This window comes from Primulina huaijiensis, chromosome 3, assembly GCF_012295235.1.
Source record: "Primulina huaijiensis isolate GDHJ02 chromosome 3, ASM1229523v2, whole genome shotgun sequence".
In the NCBI taxonomy this organism is placed as follows: domain Eukaryota; kingdom Viridiplantae; phylum Streptophyta; class Magnoliopsida; order Lamiales; family Gesneriaceae; genus Primulina; species Primulina huaijiensis.
Window position 1 is genome coordinate 11,839,928 of NC_133308.1, and position 10,569 is coordinate 11,850,496.

Here is a 10,569-nt window from a genome sequence, read left to right on the forward strand (position 1 = left end):
TGGTTAGCGTCCAGTACGGTCCCTTCAACCCATATATCACGACCGATTCGACAACCATTGGTTTATCGAGAGTTGTCAATGAATCGATACTATGTGTCATGTCGTAGTTACATCGATGGTGTAACCTATGAAACCCCTTTCATAATTTCCACCATACTCTGATTAGAGATTTCAAACTACCCGCACATGACAACACATAGGATATCCATACCCGTAGGTAAGCGGTGAATCCCCGACTACAATGCATCGACTCCTCTATGTTTCAATAGAACACCCAACCTTGCCACCTGATGACCCCTTGAGAGTCGGTAAACAAGTCAAAGTGTAATTCTAGCACATAGAGTCTAAATGTTGTCCCGGGTCAGAAGGACTAATGGTGTACAACCATAAACTAGGACTTTTCCACTCGATAAGTGAGAACCACTTGGAAAATCCTTTATGGAGGGTTGTTCAGTGCACTCTACAAGGAGCACCCATCTGCATGCTCGGACATCACAATGTCCCCTACCAATGAAACATGGTACTCACATCGCAGATACTAGTCTCGAACTCGAGCGGCCTATATCCTTCTTAGCGGCGGCTAAATCGACTAGGAACTGTTTAGAATATACAGTATTCCAAATATGAGTTTCATGATACTCATCACATGAGCATCTCATATTCTTTCTACTATTTGTATATTCAAGGACTTTATCTATGCAACTAGCATGTGTATACAGATAAAGAAGTGCCAAAACAATAATTTCAAATATTATTAAAATAAAGATTGTTTATACATAGAGTTTCATTGTGAACACTCGGCCAACACTTGGCTCGACGTGCACCTACTCTAACAGATCCAAGCAAAGTCAAGGCTGTTAAAGAATAGCCAGTACCGAAGAGCATAACAAAGATCCGTAGTTTCGTTGGTCTAGCTTGCTACTACCGAAAGTTCATTCAAAGATTCTCATCTATTGCGGTACCTTTTACCGCTTTGACGAAGAAGAATGCAAAATTTATTTTGGGATCAAAATGCCAAGAGAGTTTTGAAAAGTTGAAGCGAGCATTGACTTCAGCGCCAGTTATGTCGATGCCATCGGGGCAAGGAGAGTATGTTATATATACGGACGTGTCGAAATTTGGTTTGGGCGCAGGCTTGATGAAAAATGACCGAGTTATAGCCTATGCCTCTAGACAGTTAAAGGTTCATGAGAAAAATTACCCCACACATGATCTTGAGCTTGTAGCAGTGGTATTTGCATTGAAGATTTAGAGACATTACTTATATGGAGAGAATTGAAAGATTTTCACCGACCATAAAAGTTTGAAGTACTTCTTCACACAAAAAAAGTTGAATATGAGGCAACAAAGATGACTAGAATTGGTAAAAGACTACGACTATGATATTAGCTACTATCCGGGAAAATATATTGTGGTAGCAGACGCATTGAGTCGAAAGACAACAATCATTACTCAATTATCACTTCAAAGACCATTACAGTCTGAGATACAACGATTTGAGCTTATAGTATATGCTAGGGGGGAGGCCTCGAATTTTGCCACCATGACAGTACAGTCGACTTTGAGAGATAGAATCCGTAAGGGACGGTCTACTGATGAGCAATTACAAAAGTGGATATTGAGAGATGAATCTAAGGGTCGGAAGCTATATCCTGAGGTGGATGGTATAGTTTGATATCGAGATCGACTTTGGGTTACGAGTGGCAATTCTTTGAGGGAAGTCATTATGAAGGAAGCTTATGATACTTCGTATTCCATTCATCCTGGAACCACGAAGATTTACAAGGATCTTCAATTATTGTATTGGTGGCCGGGCATGATGCGAGAGATCATGCGATTTGTATGTGAATGTTTAACATGTCAACAATTCAAAGTAGAGGATCAGAGGCCAGTAGGGAAACTTAAGCCACTTCCTATTCCCGAGTGGAAATGGGAAAATTAAGCCATGGATTTTGTTGTGGGATTGCCGAGGATTATCAAGGGGTTTAATGCTATATGAGTGATAATTGATCGTCTTACGAAATCAGCGTACTTTCTACCTATCAAGATGACATTCACCATGACACAATATGCAGAGTTGTATATTCGAAAGATAGTTCGATTGCATGGGATTACAATGTCTATCATTTCTAATAGAGATCAGAGGTTCATATAGTCTTTTTGGAAAATTCTGCATGCAGCGATGGGGACGAAGTTGTTATTCAGCACAACATTCCATCCCCAAACCGATGGTCAGTCTGAAAGAGTTATTCAAATCTTGGATGATCTACTCCAAGCTTGTGTGATTGATTTCCAAGGAAATTGGGAACATAAATTACCTCTAGTGGAGTTTACATATAATAATAGCTATCAATCGTCAATAGAGATGGCTCCTTATGAGGCACTATATGGGAGGAAGTGTAGATCACCCATACATTGGGACGAGGTTAAGGAAAGAGGAGAGTTTGGACCGGACTTGATCAAGCAAACAGCGGAGCTAGTAGTAAAAATCCGAAATAGGATGAAGACTGTACAAATCCGACAAAAGAGCTACGCTGACAAGAGACGAAGAGAGCTAGAGTTTGCAGTAGGCGACCACGTATTTGTGAAAATAGCACCTATGAAAGGTGTTATGAGATTTGACAAGAAAGGCAAACTTAGTCCAAGATTCATAGGGCCGGCCATTTGGGATTTTGGAGAATATTGGAACACTAGCCTATAGAGTGGTGTTGCCACCGATGCTAGCTGGAGTACATAATGTGTTCCACATCTCGATGTTGCGAAAGTACATATCGAACCCTTCACATGTGCAAAATCATGAACCACTGCAACTGACTCCAAACATTACATACGAGGAAAGACCTATACAAATTTTGGGCAAGCAAGAAAGAAGACTCCGAAACAAAGTTATACCAATAATCAAAGTCAAATGGATAAATCACTCGGAGGAAGAAGTTACTTGGGAAATCGAGAGGGACATGAGGAGTTGCTACCCGGAGTTATTCGATAAGTTCTAATTTCGAGGACGAAATTTTGTTTAAGCGACGTAGGAATTGTAAGGTCAAAAATAAGACGACGTAATCCAATTGCATGCAAATATAGAGAAAATTAAATAATGACTAATTATAATGTATTGGATTAATTATGATATGCATGATTACATGTTTAAAAATAGGATTTATTGTTAGAATGCATAAAACTGTATATTTGAAAGTTACTCGAGGCGCGATCGAGGAACAGAGACCGAGGGCTGAAAAATGGAAAATATTTTTATTATATGATTATTTTTAATTATTTAAAATATGGTATATGTTATATGTTATTTTTTAAAATGGGGTGTTTTGAGGTGATTTTATACTTCGAGTCGTAATTTTTAATGGTATTCAATTTTCGACGAAAATATGAATTTTTTGAGAACTCGGCTAATATTTTCACAACCTTTACTAAAAAAAATATTTTCAATATTAATTTATGGGCTTAATGGGCCTAATATGGTAGACTAATGGGCCTAGGCTTACACCTTGTGTTCTAATTAAAATAAAAACTAACAAACCATACCCCAAACCCCATAACTCACATCCCCACTCCTCCTACACATACTAAGATTATCTTAACAACACCACATGCACACACACAAAGGTTTCACGTGGAGTTGAGGAAAAATCAGCCTAGGGTTTTCTACGTTGCCGTTCTTCGCATCGCCAACTCGTTTTTGTGCGTAAAATACGCAAAGGTACGTGATAATTCTCTTTTTCTCATCTATCACACCATATTACATGATTGATGTATGTTTGAATGGAAAATATGTTAGTCTTGTGTTTATTTTTGTTTTTATGCCATAGCATGTCAATAACTCATGATTTTGTGAACCAAAACTTATGTTAACTTTACACTAAGGGGCTGCCATGGTAGGAGCATCATAAGGGACAATTTCCAGTAGGTTTAAGGGTCACAAGAGCCATGGTTGAAGGCTGGACAGGAGCTAGGGAAGGCTTGCACGAAAATATACTCCTTGTGGGCTTGGACTCTTCGGCTTGGGTTTCCTAGGGCACGCGACTGCTAGCTGCTATTAAGGGCACGTCAAGGGGTCTTAGGAGGGTCGAGCCAGGGTCTTAGACAGGTTGCATGATGATAGAGTCGAGGGCAAGGGTGATCGTGCGCCTATAAGGCCGCGCATGCAAGGGAGGGTGCAGCTGTTGGGGGGCTGCGACGTCTGGGCTAATTAAGTTGGGTCCAGTAGCTTGCCCAGGGTTTGGTTAGGATCCTGTGAGAGTGGCCGAGGGTCTGGTCTAGTGGCTAAGGGGCTGGGGTCGAAGCTAGCCTAGGTTCGAATCCCATGAGGACTAGGACTCTTGGTGCAGAAAAATTCAGTAGATGATAAAGATGCCTTCGATGGTCTTAACCAGCCGGTGGTTGGAGTTGGTAAAAGATTACAATTGTGAAATTAGCTACCATCTAGGGAAAGTTAACGTTGTGGCTGATGCTTTGAGCAGAAAAGTTGCAGTCGTAGAACAGCTGTCAGCACAGAGATCTATTCAGCCAGAGATTCAGAGGTTTGGCCTGGAAGTTTATCCTAAGGGCAAAGCTCCTAAGCTGTCTAATATGACAGTCCAGTCTTCTTTGCTAGATCGAATCCATAGAGGTCAGCCTTCGAATGAGCAATTATAGAAATGGAGACTGAAGGATGAGGCCAAGGGCAGTGTACTCTACACAGTGTCTGATGGTATTGTGAAGTACAGAGGAAAGAAGTGGGTGCCTAGTGTTGATTTGATCAGAGAGGATATTCTGACAGAAGCACACGTATCTCCGTATTCCGTTCATCCAGGGGTACCAAGATGTACAAGGACTTGCAGATACTGTATTGGTGTCCAGGTGTGATGCGAGACATCCGCCGATTTGTATCTGATTGTCTCACTTGTCAGCAAGTGAAAGCAGAGCATCAGAGGCCAGCAGGAATGCTTAAGTAGCTCCTTATTCCCGAGTAGAAATGGGAGAATATCGCAATGGATTTCGTTTTTGGTTTGCCAAGGTCAGTCAGAGGATCCAATGCCATTTGTGTTATAGTGGATCGACTTACTAAGTCAACACATTTCTTACCGGTGAAGACGACATTATCCATGACTCAGTATGCAGAGCTCTATATCAGGAAGATAGTTTGATTGCACAGGATCCTAGTTTCTATCGTGTCCGATAGGGACCCGAGGTTCACATCGTCCTTTTGGAAGAGTTTACATGCAGCCATGAGGACGAAGTTACTATTCAGTATGGAATTCCACCCTCAGACTGATGTTCAGTCTGAGCGAGTGATTCAGATATTGGAAAATTTGCTACGAGCTTGTGTGATCGATTTCCATGGGAATTTGGAATCGAAGCTACCTCTAGTGGAGTTTACCTACAACAACACCTTTCAATCATCTATAGGTATGGCTCTCTACGAAGCACTGTATGGAAGGAAGTGCAGATCGTCGATTCATGGGGATGAAGTCGGTGAGAGATCAGAACTTGGCCCAGAGATCGTTCAGCAGACTGCAGATGTGGTGGTCAAGATCTGAGATATGATGAAGACCGCCCAGAGTCGTCAAAAGAGTTATGATGACAAGAGGAGAAGGGATCTTGAGTTTGCCGTAGGAGATCACGTATTCATGAAGATGTTCTTTGAAAGGTGTTATTAGGTTTGGAAAGAGAGACAAGCTGAGTCCGAAATTCATTGGAGCGTTCGTAATTCTTGACAGAGTTGGGACATTAGCTTATCGTGTAGCCCTACCGCCTGAAACGTCCACTAGTCGTTTTGCTTAAAAAGTACTAGAATATTTTTTTTCTTTTCCCATTAACCTCGGCCGAAAATACTACACATATATATATACTTTTAAAAATAACCTTGCACCATTTAAAAATAAAACCACCAACTATACTTGAAAATCAAAGTAAATAGTTTAAGAACATAAAATCGACAAACGTTTACAAATTCTAACTTAGCAATATTGCTAAAACTAACAACCTCTCAAAAACCACTCAAAAGCCTAATAAAAGTCGTAAAAATATCGTTAACATAAACTCAAAATCATAAGTCATAAGTGCGGAAGAACAAGCACTGGTTCTCAGGTTATGTGCACCTTCAGTCCAGTCAGATCAACTATCAAGGCCTCCATTATCATTATTATCATTTTCACCTGCATCGATCAAACCTAGTGAGTCTAAAGACTCAACACACCATATTCTTGATAACAAATAATACGTATACAGATCACATGTAATAGTGAAAATACTTGTACTTAAAATAAATTTTTCATGAAGATGCATAAACTTTAAACATAAACATTTTCATATCATCATAAACATATTAATATTCATCGTATTCATATTCATATTCATTTTCATTTTCGTTGAATTCATATCGTTAATTGTGACTTCGTATTCGTATTCGTATTAGGGCGATGGTTCTATCTACATGTAACCACAGTACTGGGCAGCGGAGACATCAGTGACACTCTCACCCGTCAACTGAGCCTTGGACTTATGTATTCACATATCATCGTATTCGTATTAGTTACAATTACTTCACTTCCTTCAACATTTCATATTTTCATCACTTTATAAAATTCTAAACATGCATATAACGTTTTTCTTTTAAATCAAGCATGCAACTTATATTTTAACTGTCCATATTAAATCATAAAAATCCATAAACATTTAAAATTAAAATTTTAACATATAAAGCTGTATTCATGACACTGCCATGACGTTTACTAATTTCCAGGTGTAAAATTATCGTTTTTTCCCTTGACGTAAAATTTCACATTTTTGACATTTTCTTAATTCCGCCGACTCTAAACCATCTCAAATAATTATTTAAGCTTACATTAAATTTCCCTCATTTTTATTTAGCTTAAATTTTGGACTTTTCATTTATTCCTTAATTATTCATTTTTAATGCGTTTTAATCCCGAATTAATTCAAACTTTAATATAAAATTTTCAAATTAAAAACTTAGATTTTTTATATTATGTTAGCCCTCGTGAATCATGACTCGAACCCCGTGAGCCATGTTTCAAATTAAAACCAATAAGAAAACCCTAACCGAACCCAATCACTAACCATCGAACCAAGTTCGATTTTCATCGAGCCATGCTCGAATCATCTTGAGGCAAATTCAAACCAGACCCCCTATGAACCTTACTGGACCCTTAGAACCCTTAAGACTCAACCCTAGCCCCAAAACCGAAACCATAAATCAATAGCATGCCATGGCCGAGAAATCCACTTGCCATAGGGCTCTTCAAGCTTGCTAAGACTCTAACCAACCTGGCCAGCCCCTGACCCTCATCCTTGTGCACCCTATTAGGACCCTATTGACTCACCCTATCCCAGCCCGAAGCCCCTGGCCGAGCCTACCAACCCTTGCGCTGTGCAGATGCTCCTGTGCGCAGCTCAGCCCTCGAATCGAGTCCTAGCATGACTAGGACTCCTTCTTTGACCCCTTACGTGACCCTAGCTAGCCCTGGTCTCAGCCGAGACCAAGCCTTGCAACAAACTCCCTTAAACCGAGCCCCATTATCACCAAAACAAAAAAATGGTTCTAGCTTGTTTGTTCTTCGAGTGCATCATGTTTGGGGTGTTCTAGGACTCCTTAAACTTGTGTAAAACAATCCCCTAACACTACCTGATCATGGCAGCCCCTTCTAGCACATATTGAACATGTTTTGGAACCAAAAATCATGATTTTAGAACATGTACATGCATAGATACGAAAATAATATGAAGTGTGACTTGTTTCTATTCAAAACATGATTAAACAAATACTATGGTATGATTGATAAGTAAAGGGAAGGGTATGGCGTGCCTTTGCGTGTTTAATGTACGAAAACATTGCGGCGATTCGAGACGACGTGTTTAACGCATTTAAGTAGAAAACTACTAAAACATCAAATAAACATATCACATAATCGATTTAGCAATTAAAATCAATTGGTTAACTATTTTCCATATTCCCTAAATTTGCATGCAATTGGATTACGTCGTCTTAATTTTGGACCTTACACCGCCAAATCTGGCCGGAGTACACAAAGTATTCCACGTCTCGATGCTTAGAAAGTATATAGAAAATCCTTCGCATGTCTTGAGTTTTGAGCCGTTATAGTTTGCTCCAGATCTATCGTATGAGGAAAGACCTATCCAAATCCTAGACAGACAGGAGCGGAGACTTCAGAACAAAGTGACCAAGTTGGTCAAAGTCCGGAGGCTGAATCAATCAGTGGAGGAGGCCACTTGAGAGGCCAAAGCAGACATGAGTAATCGCTACCTGGAATTTTTTGGTAAGATTTACTTTTGAAGACGAAATTTATTTAAGTGGGGGAGGAATTGTAGAGCCCAAAATCAGTACATGTAAAACCCATACATTTATTTAAATTGTAAAATTATTTATTTAAGTTTAAAATGATTTTTAACGGTGTATGACTTACGATTTACATTATTTTAAATTATTTATGTTTATGTGATGCACATTAAAATATTTTTCGAGTGTTTTGTTTCAGGCGAATATTCGACGCGGGAACAAGGAAAAGAGACTGGCGACGATTTAGGCAATTTTAAAATGTGGTATTTTATTTCAAGTCAAGAAAGTAGAATTTTAAATGATTTATTAAGTTTTTAGCATTTTAAAGCCTAATTTAATTTATTACGTGATTTTAAGATTTTAATGTGAAGGCCTATGTTTCCTTGCTTGAAAATTTGCGAAAAATTAAAAATTTTCTTTTTTTTTTTAAATAATCAAAATGCCTCATTCATAAATAAACCGATAAATAAAGTTTTATATTCAAAATGGCAGCGTAAGAAAAGATTTATTTGCGAAATAACAATTTAAGAGTATCCCACAACTGATAAAAATTGTTTGAGAAATAAAATAATAAATGTTGAACTGAGGTCCTCGGGTGCCACTACTGCTGACCCAAGCTGGCTCACTGGTCCTCGCCCTCGGCCCTGACCTCATCAGTACCTACAACAATCAAGTCTAGTGAGCCTAAAGAGTCAGCATGCATATATCGTAGGTAACGAGTAAATACAATTAAAATTTTGCATGGGATAAAATATCATGTCATGGGGCATACTGAAAATAACCTGTACTGAGCAATTATAATACGTACATGACTGAATTAAAATCGTAGTAAAAATGTTGCTCCTTGGAGCCCTGTACTGAAATAACTGGTAATAATTTTCTGTTGAGATTATGGTCTACGCATGTGGCCCCTGCACTGAACTGAACTGATCGGTAACTGGCTACCGGGGAGTATCAAACTGAACTGAACTGACCGGTCACTGGCGACCGGGTGGTACCAAACTGAACTGATCGGTCACTGGCGACCTAAATATGCCATGAAAAATATGCAATAGCTTCCACTTGACCAACTATGCAATTTAAGTTAAAAAAATGCGACAATGTCGCTCGACGACTTCGTATTTAATCATGACTCCGAGCCAACCCGAACCAACACTGAACCAACGTATAGTCATGATTAAAATACACTTAATATTATGAATTTATGCTCCTAAAATGGTGAGGGCCGAAATTTAGGTGAATGGAGGCCAAAACATGAAACGCTCTTTCGAGAGTCAATTTGGCACATCGCACCGTAAATTCTCGTACGACCTCAAAATGATCCGAATCACGAACGGCCAAAAACGTGGCCTTCCTAACTCGATGAGGCACTGTCCAGTCCAAGTCCATAGGCTAAAAGCCAAACAAGAACTCAAACGAGCCTCCGAACCGTCACAGCAAGTTGCTGTCAAATTCCAGCAGCAGCAACTTCGCTTGCATCGCGTCGTTTGCGAGACTTTTGGCCATTGGGGCTTGAACCACCGACCAGAGCCTCTCAACAACATCCCAAGGAATGATTTGAACCATGGCTAAGGGCCCTAGGCCAGCCACCATTCGAATTATTCCAGCAACATCAGAAAAGTTCCACCCGATAGCACCCTTGCGCGCGTGAGGGGTGTTTTGCTTTGTTCGTTGTCTCGTGTCGTTCCAGTGGCCATTTCATTGACCATGGCACGACCTAGACATCTTGGGGTATGGTATGAACCGTGGCTAAGGGCCATAGGCCAANGCTGTTCTTGCATTTTAATTGAAAACCAATTCACCGTGGACCAAGCCACCAAAAGGAAGACTTAGTCACGTCTTAGACATGCTAGGGAAGTGATCTAACCATGGCTATAGGCCCTTCGGGCAGCCAAGATCAGATCTTTTCCTATGACAGCAGAAACTGAAATTTCGAAGCACACAATGGCAGTGGAGGAAAGCTGCTGTCATTTCGGGTTTCATCATGCATGGGGCTGGTTTGAATGGACCAACATGGTCCTAATGCATCTTATTATGTGTCTAGATGTAGCCTGGTGAGCCTGGAGTCGAGCCAACCACCTGAATGCACAAAAACAAGCAAAACCGTGAACTGCACAAGGAAGGACCGAAATCTGCATGTACTTTTGTTTTTGAAATTTCATGGTGTGTTTCGGTTTTTGCAATAAATGATGATCATGTGATGTTAAATAAATGATAATAGGACTTGATTGAGGTTTGAAAGAAATAAATACATGCCT